Raw genomic sequence first — 21,327 nt, 5'->3', positions numbered from 1 at the left:
AAGCAAACAAGCACGCACGAGAATATTCACTCCACGCTATTACTCCCCGACAACGACGCCAGAAAATAGTCTTGATGACCCACAAGTGTAGGGATCAATTGTTGTTTTTTCGACAAATAAGAGTGTCGAACCCAACGCGGATCTAAATGTAGGATTTATATTCTTTTCAAGTTCTATCGACCACTGATATAACTCTACGCACACTTAACTTTCACTTTATCTAAAACAAGTATAAAGCTAGAAGTATTTTGCGAGAATAAAACTATGAATAAATTGCAAGATAATAAATTTAGTAGTGTAGTAGAAAGCTTTTTGTAACACAAGAAAATTGTTTGTCCCTAAGCAATCGATAACTAAATCGATAATCATTATTACAGTTTTATATGAGAGAGAGACATGAGCTAACATACTTTTCATACTTTGATCATTTATATTTATGATTGAAACTTTAGCAAGCATCCGCAACTGACCCGCAAGTGACCGATGGCTTCGAGGGCAGTGTCCAGTTCATGTACGTTACATATAGGTGGGAGAACACCTGCACTGTCATGCCCATGAGTTGCTCGGCAGAATGCCAACCCATTCAGCTCGGCGTGTTGTGACACTCGAACGACCCTGGCATGGAGGTGCGAGCACTGGGTGCGGATGGCAAGCAGGAACACTCGTTGGTACGGTCGACGAGCCGGCTCAATGTGCCGCCCATGGCGCCGGCCAGGTTGCCCGGGACGCCGCCAAGCCCATCCACGAACTGCAGTCTGCAGGCGTACAGCTCGTACGTGGCCTTCCAGTCGTCAGCGCGCCAACACCAGTACTGTGTAGCATCGTGTACCTCCATTTGCTCCTTCTCATCACGGCAACACTAGTCAGTAACTGTACCAATTAGGAAACTAATGAAGTGCAAAAGTATATGCAACAGCATCAATGCAATATAATACAGTGGCTTTGTCTTGCTGCAGTCTAAGAGTACTAGTAGTGGTCAGTTTAAAACTGATGCATGTTTGTATGTGTGCTGTAGAGACAATAAGAAATCATGAATGTTATGGAAGTGAGATTTTCGCTTTGTCCATCCAAACACTAGATTTGGCATTGAAGCTCAATATCAATGTCTTGAGATATTTGGCATTGGAGCCAATACAATGCCAAGCCTTTCAATATCTACATCCAAACAAAGCAAGGGGCAGACATATCATTTGATGCATAGGATAGAATTTTTTTAACTGAATTAGACTGAAGTTTTTTTTCCTTTGAAATGTGAAGGCTGTTCCTATCCTACGTAGGAATAGGAATCCATTCCTATGAACTAAAGTGCTTCAAATCATTTTTTTCCTACAAAATTCCTATCCTCTAGAATTCCTACAAAATCCGTATGAACCAAAGGAGGACTCAATTTATTAGGAACGAGCTAGCAGGCAACAACATATTGCAGGGTCCAAAGCAATCTCCTACTGAACTTTATAAAAATGATATACTCCAGTTATGTGATACAATACAACAGAGGAACTTGCTCCTCACTTGGTTCATCTCCCACCGTATTCATAGGATACAATAGTAACACCATGTAGAGTGTTCTGTGTAACAATCTGATAATGGCAATGGGTGTGACTTCCTACGAGAAACTATCTCCTGCAACAACAATGCCTGCACAGGACAGGGACAGAATAAAACACCATGCATGCTTATTGGATTAGCACCGGCGAGCGATATAAATGTATGTCGAACAAATAACATCAACATAAGGCTCTGTGCAGACTGCTCCGTTTGGTCAAGCCTTGGACGTCTTCTGATTTGGTTTGAACACGTTTTTTATCAGCGACTCCTTGATTGACAAAAGTTCTGGGAACTCGGTCTTCAATTTAACAGTGTCAAGTTCATTGTTGCTCCTCGGTGCGACTATCACCTTGGCTTGCTCCTCCAAGTTGAAGTTCTTCCAGGAGAAGTTTGGGTCGATGTAATCTCTGTACATCTCCAGTATCTCATTGTGGCTCACCACACCAGGATTAGTGAAGTTCCAGATTCCGGTGAGGTTTCTCTTCGCCATCTCGATTGAGATGGGAAGAAGTTCATCCAATATTGTCATTGAATTTGGGATATCCACAACCTTGTCATACCGGGTGATCTTTGTGATGAAATTGCGAGGATTGGACAGATCAGATGAAATAGGCATCCTTACACGAAGGGTGCACACGTTTTCGTAGTTTTTCAGCAGTTCCTCAACCTATTAGAGGTAAATGTTAGTTTCACTGTGAAATACTTCTTCTAATAACATAATTAAAAGTAGCAAACTATCATGAAAATAATGGTAATACTCACACATACGAACAATGGCACAATTAACTGGGTATATTTTCACAAAAATCTGCTCTCTGTGAGATTAAATCAGGTGTTCTTTTGAGTCATAGGTTTGCCTAATCGAGCTTTATCTATGTAGAAACTTTTTGTTATCATAAATACCTATGATCATTTCAATATTCAATGGATGGTAAGTTCAGCATTTTAGGGTCCAACGCTAACTTCTTTGGAAGTAAGACTTATTGGTAAATCATGATGATTAATCGAGGATGAATTTGGCTAAGTAGAAATGTAGAATATTAACAGGCTTTTCATGTTACTGTTGATGCCAAATAAGAAAAACTAGGATGGCTAATGCAATGGCCATATATTGGATAGTTATCACTCTTTTCAAAAATCTTCATCTACATGACATTAATTATTATTTTCCAATTTTGAATATGTTTTTGAAGGGTTTTGCTATTTGTACGACGATTGAGAAATAAGGTATAATTAGGTTAGATTTCATGATTCGTTCGTGTGCAGAAGTGATGAAACACTCAATTTTAAGCTATGAAGTCTAAACAGTGCAATTTTAATTGTTTTGAACTAATTGTTATGCACCCATGTGACACCAAAAGGCAACATCTCTGAAAAACATACTGTCCGTTTATCATATGAACCATTCTCCCACTTCCAGTTAGTTCCTTTAGTGTCAAGGGTATCTTAATAATTGTCCTCTGCGAGTATCACCCGTAGAGTATATGTATATGTCACCACATAATTTTAGCCACTCTATCAAAACAAAATGAACAATCCTCTAGTCCATATGAAGATGATGTAGCACAAAAGAAAACACTAAAAGAAAGCAACATCAAAGAAACAGGGTTTCTTGAATAATATCTACAATTGCATGCCTATAGCTGTTCAGTTCTTTCCTAAGTTCCAGAACATCACACACTATTTTCTGATAGTGCACAGGGCATCCAGATCATGGAACCAGTCTATCCAAACGATGTACATTCAAATACTTGAACTGCTTATATTTTGTGTGGGCACTGTCAAGTACTCCCTCCGTCCTAAAATAAGTGACTCAACTTTGTACCAACTTTAGTACGAAGTTAGTACAAAGTTGAGTACAGTAAAGTTGAGTCACTTAATTTGGACGGAGGGAGTAAAAGATAAGGAATCCAATTTGACAAGGATCCTGCTAACAAAGGTCATCTTTTGCTTTCAAAATAAGCGCCTGCTTTCCAAGATAGGTGCTCATGGCATTCAGGCAGTTGACAGAAGACATACTTGTCAACAAACTCTTGGACAATAAACACACTTCCGTACTGCAAGCCCAAGTGTCTTAACTTTAATTACCTACAGGCTAAAAGCACATCGCAAACAATAAGGTATGAGTGTATGCCCAATAACTAGACTCTAGCTTGGGCCTAACATCACTCTTTTCGTTGGTTGGGCCTAACATCACTCATTTCATTACTATCATGTACAATTTCCGCCGAGCGTAAACATTCAGTTGGTTCATTTTGTATTGCAATATTTTTAATCTACAGTAGTCCATGTTTGTCCTTCTTTTATCCAACCAGGGTAGCAGTAGCACAACAGACCCTTCTCCATAAAATATGCTACTACATCAGATCATGTTGGTTTTGAGTGTATTGTACTTATAAATTGTGATTCAAGAATTTAAACGGCAAATTTACAACACCAATACAGCAAACATTCTAAAATAAGATGAAATGACTTCGGCAACAATCACCTAAGCACAGAACATGACTAAGATCTAATAACAGAAATAATCGATGCAGGATGTTTACTCGATCGAAATTGCTAATTACTTTGCATAATCAAAATTGGTAAGCTCGGGGAAGTGGGCTGTACAAATTCAAAGAAGCATGCAATTATCAATACACCAAACTAGTGTGCATGGATGGGGGAAACCAATTAGAGTACTCCGACAATTCAATGAGACCCCATAACTTGCTCCAGTAAGTAAGCATGATTTCGTTGACTTTATTTAAATTAAGTCAACCGAAGCTAACACCATGATCAGCATCTTCAATGTGACGATGACAGAGAAATTAGGGGTGTTCAGCAAATCACGCCGGATCTAACCAAACGATGGTCAATGCAAATTACCAAATCTCTCTTAAGGCCTTCTTAACTACATACAGATCAATGGAATCTCAATCACTGGCAAGCCACATTTCCCTCCATGATCACACCCCTCGTTTCAAAGTTTCAGCGTGCAATCAGGCATTGACATTATAAATCGAGCAAAGCGGCTCCGATCTATTTCCACTTTGCCATTCTAGAGAGAATTCTACGGACAACCGGAGCTTAAAGCAAGGGAGAATGGGTACACGGCATACCATGGCCTTGGTTTTGGAGTAGAACGATCCAACGAAGTTGGGGGTGTCCTCCTCCTTGAACCCGACCCCCGAGCCGAGCGGGTGGCCCGCGTCGTACTCGAAGATGCAGCCCGGTGGCGTAGTTGATGAGCACGAGGCCCCGGGCGCGGCAGACGTCGGCGAGCGTGAGCGTGCCGCAGACGTTGGCGCGGATGGTCTCGACGCGGTGGGTCTCGCACCAGTCGACGTTGGGGCGGCCGGTGACGCCCGCGGCATTGAAGACGTGGGTGGGCGCGACCTCGTCGATGTCGGCCTCGAGCTGGGCGCGGTTCTCGAGCCGGCCGGCGCCGTAGGCGAAGGGGATGCCCTGCGCGGTGCAGAGCTTGCCGAGGAGGCCCCCGATCCAGCCGGTGCGGCCGTAGATGAGGAACTTGAGCACCGGCGGCGAGGAGCCGTTGGTGGAGGCCGCCATGGCGAATCGGCGAGATCCGGGGGGGGGGGGGGAATGGGGGGGGGGTGGCGAGATCGAGATGGAGACGAGATTGGGGCGGGATTATAATAGGGGGGCGGGCTGATATTCTCTGTCCCCGCGGGTGATCCCGGGTGACGGAGCACCGACGGTGACGCTGCAGCGCTGTCCGGTCCACCGTGATCCCTACTGGTTTATGCATTGCAAGGGGGAATGCCATCCACCGACGACGACAGGCTGTTTCAGTGAGTTAAACTGCTAATTAAGCTTCTTCGTTTTTTATATTGCCCACGTGATTTTGTGGTTGGAGAGGAGGCCTAGGCGCGGATCCCTACTTTAAGCGAGACGTGTCCCGCCGTCTCAATTTGAAGGGTGGAGCAGGAAAGTTTGGACACCCGTTGCGAATCCCTACTTTAAGCGAGACGTGTCCTGCTGTCTCAATTTGAGGGGTGGAGTAGGAGAGTTTGGACATTTGTCATAAATCCCTACTTTAGACCAGACGTGATTGGCCGTCTCAAATTGAAGGGTGGAGTAACAAATTTTGGACAACTGCCACAGATCCCTACTTTAGGCTTTACGTGTCCGGCCATCTCAAATCAAGGGGTGGAGTAGGGGAGTTCGGACAGCCGCCACGTTGTACCGGCTGTCCGGTCCCTCATAGCTTTTTAACTGGTCCTTCTCTACTCACTCTCCCTTCACTCCACTTCAGAAACTCTGGCCGCTACCCCCATTGCCCATTGCACCATCGCCGCCTGCCACCCCGCCACGATGGACAAGAAGATGATGAAGGAAGAGCGCGAATAGCCGGATGATGTGGTATTTGGGTAGCTATTTGCTCTAAAGTGCTACAACCCTACCGCGATGACGGATCCGACGAGAGCTGGGGCTCCAATCCGTGTTGAAGTGGAGACAAATCGACGCCACGTCGCCAGGGCCCTCGTCCTTCATTGCACCGTCTGTCACCAAGAAGGATTGTGCCGATGAAGAGGACAACGGGTCCAGTCTCAACTGGGACTAGCTCCTGGAGGGGGGAGGATGACCTGCTGCCCAGCTCCTCATAGACCATTTTCGAGTACGAGCAGCAGCTCCAAGAGGCGTCTTGGGCATATGTCCTCGATCAGAGGCCTAAGGGCGCAGACCCCAACGTTAGGTCGAACATGTTCGACTGTCCCAAATCCTCGAGACCAACCCTAAATGAAAGGGTGAAACAAAGGAGTATGGACGTTCGCCATGTTGGCACAACAATTCGGCCTCGCATCGCTTTTTAACCGGTCCCTTCCTCACTCAGAGCATCTCTAGCAGGTCCCGTAAAAATTTGTCCTGTAAAATCGTTTTAGGGGACACCGTAAAACGTTTTTACAATGTTTTTACAGGATGACGTGTGTGTCGGCAGAAGAGATCACATATAAATCGTTTCAGGTTCAATGTGGAGCCCAATAGTCAGTAGTAGAATTTACAATAAGGTCCCTACAAAATAGCATAAATCCCCCTACAAGCAAAATAAAGATTGCAATTGGGTCCTTCGCCTCTGCCAGCATGCAATAGTTGGCGAGACGACAACGATGCTACGATGGAGATCAAGGTGTCAAGCCGGTGATGATGGTGATCATGACGGTGCTTTGGAGATGGAGATCAAAGGCACAAGATGATGATGACCATTGTCGGCGTCCTGGGAACGGGGGTACCCAGACTTGTCTGCCTGCAGCCCAGGGCGTGGCTCCACCCACGGCCTGGTACGGCCTATCTTCATCAACCAACGCTCAAGACCCTCGCGAGGGGCCAAGCCTCGCGAGGCGGACGACACAAGACCTCCTCAGGGGCAGCTTCACTAGGCTGGCTCGCGAGGAGCGGAGAGATCAAGGCAAGGGGCACCTCGTGAGGTTCCCGTGACATGAGCCATGACGACCAAGGCCAGGCAGGCGCCAGCGGCTGCAGGGTGCCAGTTTCCTCTTCGGCGCTAAAGAGGCAGGCGCGGGTGCGAAGTCCCGAGGCGTCAGGCAAAGGTTCCCATTGAAGGAAATATGCCCTAGAGGCAATAATAAAGTTATTATTTATTTCCTTATATCATGATAAATGTTTATTATTCATGCTAGAATTGTATTAACCGGAAACATAATACTTGTGTGAATACATAGACAAACATAGTGTCACTAGTATGCCTCTACTTGACTAGCTCGTTAATCGAAGATGGTTATGTTTCCTAACCATAAACAAAAGAGTTGTTTTTTGATTAATGGGATCACATCATTAGGAGAATGATGTGATTGACATGACCCATTCCATTAGCTTAGCACCCGATCGTTTAGTATGTTGCTATTGCTTTCTTCATGACTTATACATGTTCCTATGACTATGAGATTATGCAACTCCCGTTTGCCGAAGGAACACTTTGTGTGCTACCAAACGTCACAACGTAACTGGGTGATTATAAAGGAGCTCTACAGGTGTCTCCAAAGGTACATGTTGGGTTGGCGTATTTCGAGATTAGGATTTGACACTCCGATTGTCGGAGAGGTATCTCTGGGCCCTCTCGGTAATGCACATCACTTAAGCCTTGCAAGCATTGCAACTAATGAGTTAGTTGCGGGATGATGTATTAAGAACGAGTAAAGAGACTTGCCGGTAACGAGATTGAACTAGGTATTGGATACCGACGATCGAATCTCGGGCAAGTAACATACCGATGACAAAGGGAACAACGTATGTTGTTATGTGGTCTGACCGATAAAAGATCTTCGTAGAATATTTAGTAGCCAATATGAGCATCCAGGTTCCGCTATTGGTTATTAACCGGAGACGTGTCTCGGTCATGTCTACATTGTTCTCGAACCCGTAGGGTCCGCACGCTTAAGGTTACGATGACAGTTATATTATGAGTTTATACATTTTGATGTACCGAAGTTTGTTCGGAGTCCCGGATGTGATCACGGACATGACGAGGAGTCTCGAAATGGTCGAGACATAAAGATTGATATATTGGAAGCCTATGTTTGGATATCGGAAGTGTTCCGGGTGAAATCGGGATTTTACCGGAGTACCGGGAGGTTACCGGAACCCCCCGGGAGCTATATGGGCCTAAGTGGGCCTTAGTGGAAAAGAGAAGGGGCAGCCCTAGATGGGCCGCGCGCCCCTCCCCTCCCTTGGTCCGAATAGGACAAGGAGAGGGGGCCGGCCCTCCTCTCTCTTTTCCCCCCTCCGCGAATCCTATTCCAACTAGGATGGGGGGGAATCCTACTCCCAGAGGGAGTAGGACTCTCCTGGCGCGCCTCTTGGCCGGCCGCCCCCCTTTAGTCCTTTATATACGGAGGCAGGGGCACCCCAGAGACACACAAGTTGATCCACGTGATCTATTCTTAGCCGTGTGCGGCGCCCCCAGCCACCATAGTCCTCGATAATATTGTAGCGGTGCTTAGGCGAAGCCCTGCAGCAGTAGTACGTCAAGATCGTCACCACGCCGTCGTGCTGACGGAACTCTTCCCCGACACTTTGCTGGATCGGAGTCCGGGGATCGTCATCGAGCTGAACGTGTGCTAGAACTCGGAGGTGCCGTAGTTTCGGTGCTTGATCGGATCGTGGAGACGTACGACTACAATGTGATCACGGACATGACGAGGAGTCTCGAAATGGTCGAGACATAAAGATTGATATATTGGAAGACTATGTTTGGATACCGGAAGTGTTCCGGGTGAAATCGGGATTTTACCGGAGTACCGGGAGGTTACCGGAACCCCCCGGGAGCTAAATGGGCCATGATGGGCCTTAGTGGAAAAGAGAAGAGGCAGCCCTACATGGGCCGCGCGCCCCTCCCCTCCCTTGGTCCGAATAGGACAAGGAGAGGGGGCCGGCCCCTCTCTCTCTTTTCCCCCCTCCGCGAATCCTATTCCAACTAGGATTGGGGGGGAATCCTACTCCCAGAGGGAGTAGGACTCTCCTGGCGCGCCCTCCTTGGCCGGCCGCCTCCCCCCCTTTAGTCCTTTATATACGGAGGCAGGGGCACCCCAGAGACACACAAGTTGATCCACGTGATCTATTCCTTAGCCGTGTGCGGCGCCCCCAGCCACCATAGTCCTCGATAATATTGTAGCGGTGCTTAGGCGAAGCCCTGCAGCAGTAGTACGTCAAGATCGTCACCACACCGTCGTGCTGAAGGAACTCTTCCCCGACACTTTGCTGGATCGGAGTCCGGGGATCGTCATCGAGATGAACGTGTGCTAGAACTCGGAGGTGCCGTAGTTTCGGTGCTTGATCGGTCGGATCGTGGAGACGTACGACTACATCAACCAAACGCTTCCGTTGTCGATCTACTAGGTATGTAGATCATACTCCCCCTCTCGTTGCTATGCATCACCATGATCTTGCGTGTGCGTAGGAAAATTTTGAAATTACTACGTTCCCCAACAGTGGCATCCGAGCCTAGGTTTTTATGGTTTGATGTTATATGCACGAGTAGAACACAAGTGAGTTGTGGGCGATATAAGTCATACTGCTTACCAGCATGTCATACTTTGGTTCGGCGGTATTGTTGGATGAAGCGGCCCGGACCGACATTACGCGTACGCTTACGCGAGACCGGTTCTCCTGACGTGCTTTGCACATAGGTGGCTTGCGGGTGACAGTTTCTCCAACTTTAGTTGAACCGAATGTGGCTACGCCCGGTCCTTGCGAAGGTTAAAACAGCACCAACTTAACAAACTATCGTTGTGGTTTTGATGCGTAGGTAAGATTGGTTCTTGCTTAAGCCCGTAGCAGCCACGTAAAACTTGCAACAACAAAGTAGAGGACGTCTAACTTGTTTTTGTAGGGCATGTTGTGATGTGATATGGTCAAAACGTGATGAGATATAAGTTGTTGTATGAGATGATCATGTTTTGTTAAAGTTATCGGCAACTGGCAAAAGCCTTATGGTTGTCTCTTTATTGCATAAGATGCAAGCGCCAAATAATTGCTTTACTTTATCGCTATGCGATAGCAATAGTTGCAAGAGCAATAGTTGGCGAGACGACCATGTGACGACACATTGATATAGATCAAGATGATGGAGATCACGGTGTCATGCCGGTGACGATAGAGAACATAACAGTACTTTGGAGATGGAGATCAAAGGCGCAAGATGATGATGGCCATACCATGTCACATATTTTGATTGCATATGATGTTTATCTTTTATACATCTTATTTTGCTTAGTTTGACGGTAGCATTTTAAGATGATCTCTCACTAATTATCAAGAAGTGTTCTCCCTGAGTATGCACCGTTGCGAAAGTTCTTCATGCTGAGACACCACGTGATGATCGGGTGTGATAGGCTCTACGTTCAAATACAACGGGTGCAAAACAGTTGCACACGCGGAATACTCAGGTTATACTTGACGAGCCAAGCATATACAGATATGGCCTCGGAACATGGAGACCGAAAGGTCGAGCGTGAATCATATAGTAGATATGATCAACATAGTGATGTTCACCAATGAAACTACTCCATCTCACGTGATGATCGGACATGGTTTAGTTGATTTGGATCACGTGATCACTTAGAGGATTAGAGGGATGTCTATCTAAGTGGGAGTTCTTAAGTAATATGATTAATTGAACTTAAATTTATCATGAACTTAGTCCTAGTAGTATTTTGCAAATTATGTTGTAGATCAATAGCTCGCGTTGTTGCTTCTCTGTGTTTATTTTGATATGTTCCTAGAGAAAATTGTGTTGAAAGATGTTAGTAGCAATGATGCGGATTGGATCAGTGATCTGAGGTTTATCCTCATTGCTGCACAGAAGAATTATGTCCTTGATGCACCGCTGGGTGACGGACCTATTGCAGGAGCAGATGCAGACGTTATGAACGTTTGGCTAGCTCAATATGATGACTACTTGATAGTTTAGTGCACCATGCTTAATGGCTTAGAATCGGGACTTCAAAGACATTTTGAACGTCATGGAGCATATGAGATGTTCCAGAAGTTGAAGTTAATATTTCAAGCAAATACCCGAGTTGAGAGATATGAAGTCTCCAACAAGTTCTATAGCCAAAAGACGGAGGAGAATCGCTCAACTAGTGAGCATGTGCTCAGATTGTCTGAGTACTCCAATCACTTGAATCAAGTGGGAGTTAATCTTCCAGATAAGATAGTGATTGACAGAATTCTCTAGTCACCATCACCAAGTTAGTAGAACTTCGTGATGAACTATGATATGCAAGGGATAACGGAAACGATTCCCAAGCTCTTCGTAATGCGGAAATTGACGAAGGTAGAAATCGAGAAAAACATCAAGTGTTAATGGTAGACAAGACCACTAGTTTCAAGAAAAGGACAGAGGGAAGAAGGGGAACTTCAAGAAGAACAGCAAGCAAGTTGCTGCTCAAGTGAAGAAGCCCAAGTCTGGTCCTAAGCCCGAGACTAAGTGTTTGTACTGCAAAGGGACTGGTAACTGGAAGCGGAACTACCCCAAGTGATTGGCAGATAAGAAGGATGGCAAAGTGAACATAAGTATATTTGATATACATGTTATTGATGTGTACTTTACTAGTGTTTAGCAACCCCTCAGTATTTGATACTAGTTCAGTTGCTAAGATTAGTAACTCGAAATGGGAGTTGCAGAATAAACAGAGACTAGTTAAGGGTGAAGTGATGATGTGTGTTGGAAGTAGTTCCAAGATTGATATGATCATCATCGCACACTCCCTATAATTTCGGGATTAGTGTTGAACCTAAATAAGTGTTATTTGGTGTTTGCATTCAGCATGAATATGATTTGATCATGTTTATTGTAATACGGTTATTCATTCAAGTAAGAGAATAAATTGTTGTTCTGTTTACATGAATAAAACCTTATATGGTTACACACCCAATGAAAATAGTTCGTTGGATCTCGATCGTAGTGATACACATGATCATAATATTGAAACCAAAAGATGCAAAGTTAATAATGATAGTGCAACTTATTTGTGGCACTGCCGTTTAGGTCATATTGGTGTAAAGCGCATGAAGAAACTCCATGCTGATGGGCTTTTGGAATCACTTGATTATGAAATCAGTTCGATGCTTGCGAACCATGCCTCATGGGCAAGATGACTAAGACTCCGTTCTTCGGAACAATGGAGCGAGCAACAGATTTGTTGGAAATCATACATACTGATGTATGTGGTCCGATGAATATTGAGGCTCGCGACAGGTATCATTATTTTCTGATCTTCACAGATGATTTGAGCAGATATGAGTATATCTACTTGATGAAACATAAGTCTGAAACATTTGAAAAGTTCAAAGAATTTCAGAGTGAAGTGAAAAATCATCGTAACAAGAAAATAAAGTTTCTACGATCTGATCGTAGAGAAGAGTATTTGAGTTACGAGTTTGGCCTTCAGTAAAAACAATGTGAAATAGTTTCAACTATCCCCACCTGGAACACCACAAGTAATGGTGTGTCCGAACGTCATAACCGTACTTTATTAGATATGGTGCGATCTATGATGTCTCTTACCGATTTACCCTATCGTTTTGGGGTTATGCATTTAGAGACAGCTGCATTCACGTTAAATAGGGCACCATCTAAATCCGTTGAGACGACCTTATGAACTGTGGTTTGGCAAGAAACCAAAGTTGTCGTTTCTAAGTTTGGGGCTGCGATGCTTATGTGAAAAAGCTTCAACCTGATAAGCTCGAACCCAAATCGGAGAAATGTGTCTTCATAGGATATCCAAAGGAAACTATTGGATACACCTTCTATCACAGATCCGAAGGCAAGACTTTTGTTGCTAAATTCGGAAACTTTCTTGAGAAGGAGTTTCTCTCGAAAGAAGTGAGTGGGAGGAAAGTAGAACTTGACGAGGTAACTGTACCTGCTCCCTTATTGGAAAGTAGTACATCACAGAAAACTGTTTCTGTGACACCTACACCAGTTAGTGAGGAAGCTAATGATGATGATCATGAAACTTCAGAACAAGATACTACTGAACCTCGTAGATCAACCAGAGTAAGATCCGCACCAGAGTGGTACGGTAATCCCGTTCTGGAAGTCATGCTACTAGATCATGATGAACCTACGAACTATGAAGAAGCGATGGTGAGCCCAGATTCCGCAAAGTGGCTTGAAGCCATGAAATCTGAGATGGGATCCATGTATGAGAACAAAGTATGGACTTTGGTTGACTTGCCCGATGATCGGCAAGCAATTGAGAATAAATGGATCTTCAAGAAGAAGACTGACGCTGAGTAATGTTACTGTCTACAAAGCTCGACTTGTCGCAAAAGGTTTTCGTCAAGTTCAAGGGTGACTACGATGAGACCTTCTCACCCGTAGCGATGCTTAAGTCTGTCCGAATCATGTTAGCAATTGCCGCATTTTATGAAATCTGGCAAATGGATAACAAAACTGCATTCCTTAATGGATTTCTTAAAGAAGAGTTGTATATGATGCAACCAGAAGGTTTTGTCAATCCTAAAGGTGTTAACAAAATATGCAAGCTCCAACGATCCATCTATGGACTGGTGCAAGCATCTCGGAGTTGGAATATACACTTTGATAAGTTGATCAAAGCATATAGTTTTATACAGACTTACGGTGAAGCCTGTATTTACAAGAAAGTGAGTGGGAGCACTACAACATTTCTGATAAGTATATGTGAACAACATATTGTTGATTGGAAATAATGTATAATTTTCTGGAAAGCATAAAGGAATATTTGAAAGGAGTTTTTCAAAGAAAGACCTCGGTAAAGCTGCTTACATATTGAGCTTCAAGATCTATAGAGATAGATCAAGACGCTTGATAAGTTTTTCCAATGAGTACATACCTTGACAAGATTTTGAAGTAATTCAAAATGGAGCAGTCAAAGAAAGAGTTCTTGCCTGTATTACAAGGTGTGAAGTTGAGTAAGACTCAAAGCCCGACCACGGCAGAAGATAGAAAGAGAATGAAAGTCATTCCCTATGCCTTGGCCATAGGTTCTATAAAGTATGTCATGCTGTGTACCAGATCTATTGTATACCCTGCACTGATTTGGCAAGGGAGTACAATAGTGATCTAGGAGTAGATCACTGGACAGCGGTCAGAATTATCCTTAGTGAAATAAGGATATGTTTCTTGATTATGGACGTGACAAAAAAAGGTTCGTCGTAAAGGGTTACGTCGATGCAAGTTTTTGACACTGATCTAGAAGACTCTAAGTCTCGGCCTATACATATTGAAAGTGGGAGCAATAAGCTAGAGTAGCTCCGTGCAGAGCATTGTTGACATAGAAATTCGCAAAATACTTACGGATCTGAATGTGACAGACCCGTTGACTAAAATTATCTCACAAGCAAAACATGATCACACCTTAGTACTCTTTGGGTATTAATCACATAGCGATGTGAACTAGATTACTGACTCTAGTAAACCCTTTGGGTGTTGATCACATATCGATGTGAACTATGGGTGTTAATCACATGGAGATGTGAACTATTGCTGTTAAATCACATGGCGATGTGAACTAGATTATTGACTCTAGTGCAAGTGGGAGACTGAAGGAAATATGCCCTAGAGGCAATAATAAAGTTATTATTTATTTCCTTATATCATGATGAATGTTTATTATTCATGCTAAATTGTATTAACCGGAAACATAATACTTGTGTGAATACATAGACAAACATAGTGTCACTAGTATGCCTCTACTTGACTAGCTCGTTAATCAAAGATGGTTATGTTTCCTAACCATAAACAAAAGAGTTGTTATTTGATTAACGGGATCACATCATTAGGAGAATGATGTGATTGACATGACCCATTCCATTAGCTTAGCACCCGATCGTTTAGTATGTTGCTATTGCTTTCTTCATGACTTATACATGTTCCTATGACTATGAGATTATGCAACTCCCGTTTGCCGGAGGAACACTTTGTGTGCTACCAAACGTCACAACGTAACTGGGTGATTATAAAGGAGCTCTACAGGTGTCTCCAAAGGTACATGTTGGGTTGGCGTATTTCGAGATTAGGATTTGTCACTCCGATTGTCGGAGAGGTATCTCTGGGCCCTCTCGGTAATGCACATCACTTAAGCCTTGCAAGCACTGCAACCAATGAGTTAGTTGCGGGATGATGTATTACAGAACAAGTAAAGAGACTTGCCGGTAACGAGATTGAACTAGGTATTTGGAATACCGACGATCGAATCTCGGGCAAGTAACATACCGATGACAAAGGGAACAACGTATGTTGTTATGCGGTCTGACCGATAAAGATCTTCGTAGAATATGTAGGAGTCAATATGAGCATCCAGGTTCCGCTCTTGGTTATTGACCGGAAACATGTCTCGGTCATGTCTACATTGTTCTCGAACCCGTAGGGTCCGCACGCTTAAGGTTACGATGACAGTTATATTATGAGTTTATACATTTTGATGTACCGAAGTTTGTTCGGAGTCCCAGATGTGATCACGGACATGACGAGGAGTCTCGAAATGGTCGAGACATAAAGATTGATATATTGGAAGACTATGTTTGGATACCGGAAGTGTTCCGGGTGAAATCAGGATTTTACCGGAGTACCGAGAGGTTACCGGAACCCCCGGGAGCTAAATGGGCCATGATGGGCCTTAGTGGAAAAGAGAAGAGGCAGCCCTACATGGGCCGCGCGCCCCTCCCCTCCCTTGGTCCGAATAGGACAAGGAGAGGGGGCCGGCCCCTCTCTCTCTTTTCCCTCCCTCCGCGAATCCTATTCCAACTAGGATTGGGGGGGAATCCTACTCCCAGAGGGAGTAGGACTCTCCTGGCGTGCCCTCCTTGGCCGGCCAGCCTCCCCCCTTTAGTCCTTTATATATGGAGGCAGGGGCACCCCAGAGACACACAAGTTGATCCACGTGATCTTTTCCTTAGCCGTGTGCGGCGCCCCCATCCACCATAGTCCTTGATAATATTGTAGCGGAGTTTAGGCGAAGCCCTGCAGCAGTAGTACATCAAGATCGTCACCACGCCGGCGTGCTGACGGAACTCTTCCCTGACACTTTGCTGGATCGGAGTCCGGGGATCGTCATCGAGCTGAACGTGTGCTAGAACTCGGAGGTGCCGTAGTTTCGGTGCTTGATCGGTCGGATCGTGAAGACGTACGACTACATCAACCAAACGCTTCCGTTGTCGATCTACTAGGTATATAGATCACACTCCCCCCTCTCGTTGCTATGCATCACATGATCTTGCGTGTGCGTAGGAAAATTTTGAAATTACTACGTTCCCCAACACCCATATCGGTGCAACGAGACTGAGGGAGTCCTGGATTAGGGGTGTCCGACAGCCGGACTATAATCCTTTGGCCGGACTGTTGGACTATATGAAAGATACAAGATTGAAGGACTCGTCCCGTGTCCGAATGGGACTCTCCTTGGCGTGGAAGGGCAATGCTTGGCAATACGGATATGTAAATCTCCTTCCTTGTAAACCGACTTCTGTGTAACCCTAGCCCCTCCGTGTCTATATAAATCCGGAGGTTTTAGTATAACAACAACAATCATACCAATAAGACTAGCTTCTAGGGTTTAGCCTCTCTGGATCTCGTGGTAGTTCAACTCTTGTACTACTCATATCATCAAAGAACAATCAAGCAGGGAACGTAGGTATACCTCCATCAGAGGGCCCGAACCTGGGTAAACATCGTGTCCCCTGCCTCCTGTTACCAATCCGCCTAGACGCATAGTTCGGACCCCAACCCGAGATCCGCCGGTTTTGACACCCGACATTGGTGCTTTCATTGGGAGTTCCTCTGTGTCGTCATTGTTAGGATTGATGGCTCCTTCAATCATCGATAGTGATGCAGTCCAGGGTGAGACTTTTCTCCCCGGATAGATCCTTGTATTCGGCGGCTCCGCAAACTGCGGGCCAACTCGCTTGGCCATCTGGAGCAGATTGAGAGCTATGCTCCTGGCCATCAGGTCATATTTGGAAACTTGAACTACACGGCCGATATCCGCGGAGACTTGATCTTCGGCGGATTCGAGCCCATGCCGGACGCGCCGCGCAGTCATGACGAGCAAGACGTAACTCTACCGTTGGATAGTGTTCGGGAGATCGCATCCGCAGCGACTCCGGCCCTTAATCTGGAGCAAGTCACGCCATCCGAGAGCGGAGGGATGGACCCCGCCATGGAGGCCACACTCTCAGCGGCGATAGAGCTGGATACAGATTTCACCCCTTACGAGAGCCGTGTTGCCGAACCACTGGATTCATCCTCGGCCACGGACTCCGAGCCGCTCATATCCGTGCCCGTCAAGTCCGACTGGGCGCCGATCATGGAGTTCACCTCTGCTGATATCTTTCAGCACTCACCTTTTGGAGATGTGCTAAATTCATTAAGGTCTCTCTCCCTGTCAAGGGAACCTTGGCCGAACTATGTCCGGCTAGAATGGGATGCGGACGACTAAGAAATTCGCCGCCCACCCACCACCCACTTAGTAGCCACTGTCGACGACTTAACCGACATGCTCGACTTCGGCTCCGAGGACTTCGACAGTATGGACGACGAAGCCGGAGATGAACCAGAACCACCGCCCACAGGACACTGGACCACTACTTCATCACATGACGTGTACATGGTGGACACCCCCAACAAAGCCAATGGCGACGAGAAAGCGGAGGATGACCCCTCCAAGAAGCAACCCAAGCGCCGACGTCAGCGGCGCCGCCCTAAGTCCCGCCATAGCAAAAGCAGCGATAACAATAGTCCACGCGACTCTGGAAAAGACAACAACTGCACCACCCCGGTGGCAGAAGATGATTAAGATGCAAACAGCAAACATAGTACGGATCCGACGCCCGAACACGATGACGCCAAAGATAAGCATCATCAATCCCCATCTAGGGCAGAAAACAGTCGGGACGATGATGCACCCATCATCCCAGAAACACACTTGGAGAAAGAGAACCTCCGCAGAAGGCTTACTACCACAGCGAGAAGCCTGAAGAAATAGAAGCAAAGGCTCAACGTCGCACAAGATACGCTCAATAGCAAGTGGAACAAAGTAACAAAGTATGGTAGAAGCTACCACCCAAATAGCTATCCAAAGCGCAAGATATTACCAAATTCGACGACGAGGCCTTAGAGCCCATACAGCCGATAAATGATACGGCCAATCGGCCGGATCCACCACCCTGTGAACGTGATAGAGCGGCTAACAAAGTCACGCATAAGTCAACACACGTTCTACGTGAGAACTTGCGTCAAAAATCCGACGCGACTAGATCTATCTATGGATCTAGGAAGCGCGCTACGGTACACAACCAGCACCGAATACTACAACCGTCTGAACACTATGGCGCATCCCATTACAGGGGCGCCGCACACCCACTATGTTTCACTGATGAGGTGCTGGATCACGAATTCCCAGAAGGATTCAAACCAGTGAACATAGAGGTGTACGACGGAACCACATACCCTGGAGTCTGGATAGAGGACTTCATCCTCCATATTCATATGGCTCGTGGAGACGATCTCCACGCCATTAAATAATTGCCCCTCAAGCTTAAAGGGCCAGCTAGGCACTGGCTGAAAAGCCTCCCCGAAAACTCAATTGGAAGTTGGGAGGAGCTCGAGGACGCTTTTTGGGAAAATTTTCAAGGGACCTATGTCCGACCACCGGATGCAGACGATTTAAGTCATATAACTCAACAGCCCGGAGAGTCAGCCCGAAAGCTTTGGAATAGGTTTCTCACTAAAAAGAACCAAATAGTCGACTGTCCAGGCGCCGAAGCCTTAGCAGCTTTCAAGCACAACATTCGAGACGAATGGCTTGCCAGACACCTCGGCCAAGAAAAGCCGAGAATAATGGCAGAATTAACAAGCCTCATGACCCGCTTTTGTGCGGGCGAGGACAGCTGGTTAGCCTGATGTAGCACCAGCGACCCAAGTACATCCGAAGTCAGGGACGGAAACGGGAAGCCACGACGTAGCAAAAACAAGCGCCGGAATAAAGAAGACAGCCCGAAGAGCACGACGGTAAACGCCGGATTTAGAAGCTCTCGGCCAGGTCGGCAAAAGCTGGCCTCCAAAGGCAACAGAGACGAACTATCCAGCCTGAACAAGATTCTGGACAAACTATGTCAGATCCACAGCACCCCCGATAAACCTGCAAATCATACCCATAGAGAATGCTGGGTCTTCAAGCAGTCCGGCAAGCTCAACGCCGAACACAAGGGGCAGGATACACCAAGCGAAGACGAGGATGAGCCTCGCAAGCAAAGCACTGGGGAATAGAAGAAATTCCCACCAGAAGTCAAAACAGTAGACGTGTTACACGTGATGAAAGGGAGAAACAAAGCGGCACTCCTAGAGACACAAGCCCCAGGGCCTATCACCGCGAAGTTCTGCCACTGGACGTCCAAACCGATCACCTTTGACCATCGGGATTACTCGGCAAGTATCCGGCATGCAGGATGGGCTGCCTTGGTGTTAGACCCGATAATTGACGGATACCACTTCACACGAGTCCTGATGGACGGCGGCAGTAGTTTAAACTTGATATATCAGGACACGGTCCGTAAAATAGGGATAGACCCAACAAAAATCAGCCATAGCAATACTACCTTTAAAGGAGTAACGCCAGGCCCAGAAGCCCATTGCACGGGCTCCCTGCTACTAGAGGCTATATCGGTTTTCCCGATAACTTCCGCAGCGAAAAGTTAACCTTCCACATCGCTCCGTTCCAAAGTGGCTATCAAGCACTACTCGGACGCGAAGCTTTCGCTCACTTTAACGCGATACCACATTACGCTTCTCTCATGCTTAAGATGCCCGGTCCACGTGGCATCATTACAGTAAATGGAAATATTGAGCACTCCTTGCGCGCGGAAGATCGTGCGGCTGCCTTGACAGCCGCACACTAGACGGCCTCACCAACTAAAGCATCTGACAGGTCGTTAAGACCACGGACATGGTTAGACGAGTCCGGTGCAGCTATATATAATTGATACAGATGACCATCATGCTACACCCGTCCAGGATACGGCACAACGAAGACACAGGCACAGACGTCCAGCAGGGACCCGTTCCAAGGATTCTTTTCAGATTAAGACCCTACGTAAACCTTTTTTACTGTCTCTTGTTGATACACATCCCCCGGATTCTCAGTACAATTGAGAAGGATGCTGACCTATTGGCATGCGGCCACATCAGAATATTGCACGTACCTAGACACCAGGGGCTTATTACAAAGGGCAATGTTTAGCCCGGTTTACATCATAAAGACCGAATACCTTAGGGAGTGTTCGGCGTCGCGAGTTTGACCTTATATGCATCAGCTCCGAATCATGTCTTTGTTCAAATGTTGGGTTTGCCCGGCTCCTGTGTTTTGCTGCCTTACGTTCCGCTCTATCGGCTAAGGCGGCACCAGGAGAACTACTTGGATTGTGCCCTGGTTCATCCGGACGAGCACCTTAGTAGAGAAAGCCGAAAACTGACTGTCATGATATAGCGTGAGACTGGTCAACCGCTCAATGACCTAGCGGAATCTTCGGGATTCCTCCGCCTTGACGAAGGGCCATTTCCCGGCCAGGCATGTATGCGCCCCGAATTCGGATGAGCGTGGAGCCACCAGGGGCTATATAGTAGCCCCACTGTCAAACTCCTCTGGCTAAGTGAAAGTGTTAAAGCATTATAGTCCGATTGCCTAGTTCGCTGCGCTATCACCTCCTTAATGGACCAAGACGTTGGATCAAGTGTGAACATGCGTCTTCTGCGAGCACCCCCGCATTATAGCGTGGGGGCTGAAGCTGACGACTACCATCTTTCAGGTTATATACATATATACATAAACGGCCGCACAGGAGGCATCATAGTACTTTTGGACAGAAGTATAAATACAGCCTTGATAAACTCAATAAAACATTGTTTTTACAATGGGAATACATGTCACTCAAACATAATATTCTTCGAGCACTGAGCCTCTATCGAACGAGCGCCTCAAGAACTCTTCAAGTAGTGCTCGCAGCCACGGCCACTCGGTACTGGCCGAACCCTGCGCCGCAACAGTGGTGGCATCCATCTCCGCCAGTATGTTTGACACGGGCAAGGGCCATCCGCGCACCCTCTTACGCACCGACCTCTTCATCGCGTTGATGTGCGGCACCGCACCAAAAAATGCTGCACCAAACTAATACTGTTCGCTTTTGGCCTTTCCGGCCACAGATGATCCACAACAGACCTCATGGCGAGTCCGGACATTCTATTCAGCTCGGCCCATTCGGCCAGCCGATCAGTCAATG

General features: G+C 46.2%; 1 pseudogene; it reads right to left on the bottom strand.

Annotated features, from left to right (window-relative positions):
• Positions 1 to 1,420: 1,420 nt before the first annotated feature.
• On the bottom strand, positions 1,421 to 5,148 carry LOC125514117 (annotated as a pseudogene).
• Between the last annotated feature and the right edge of the window lie 16,179 nt (positions 5,149 to 21,327).

The sequence above is a fragment of the Triticum urartu genome, chromosome 6 (genome assembly GCF_003073215.2).
Source record: "Triticum urartu cultivar G1812 chromosome 6, Tu2.1, whole genome shotgun sequence".
NCBI lineage: Eukaryota > Viridiplantae > Streptophyta > Magnoliopsida > Poales > Poaceae > Triticum > Triticum urartu.
This window is presented reverse-complemented; position numbering and strand designations above follow the sequence as displayed.